Raw genomic sequence first — 492 nt, forward strand, 5'->3', positions numbered from 1 at the left:
GCTGCGGGGCCGGGCGGGGGGCGCCGCCGCCTCGGTGAGGGCAGGGCCGGCTCCCGGCGGGGCGGGGCAGGGGGCGGGACGGGCCCTCCCCTCCTCCCGGGGCCTCCGAGCGGGGCGGCGGGCAGCCAGGGCCCGGGGGGGGCCCGCTGAGGGGTGAGGAGGGCGGGAGGTGGCGGCTGCGGCGGCTGCGGGTGTTGCCCCCTCTTCTCCTCATCCTCCTCCTCCCCTCACGCCGCGCTTCGCCTCAGGTGGGGCGCGGGGGGCTGGGGGGGGGCTGAGGGGGCGCGAAGAGGGGCTGAGGGGGAGGATAAGGGAGCTGAGGGGGCTGGGGGGAAGAGGAAGGGGCAGAGGAGGAGATGAGAGGGCTGAGAAGGGGCTGAAGAGAAGATGAAGGGGCTGAGGGGAAGATGAGGCAGCTGAAGATGGGCTGAGGGGGAAGATGAAAGGGCTGAGAAGGGGCTGAGGGGAAGATGAGGGGGCTGAGAAGGGGCT

The sequence above is a fragment of the Oxyura jamaicensis genome, chromosome 28, assembly GCF_011077185.1.
Source record: "Oxyura jamaicensis isolate SHBP4307 breed ruddy duck chromosome 28, BPBGC_Ojam_1.0, whole genome shotgun sequence".
In the NCBI taxonomy this organism is placed as follows: Eukaryota; Metazoa; Chordata; class Aves; order Anseriformes; family Anatidae; genus Oxyura; species Oxyura jamaicensis.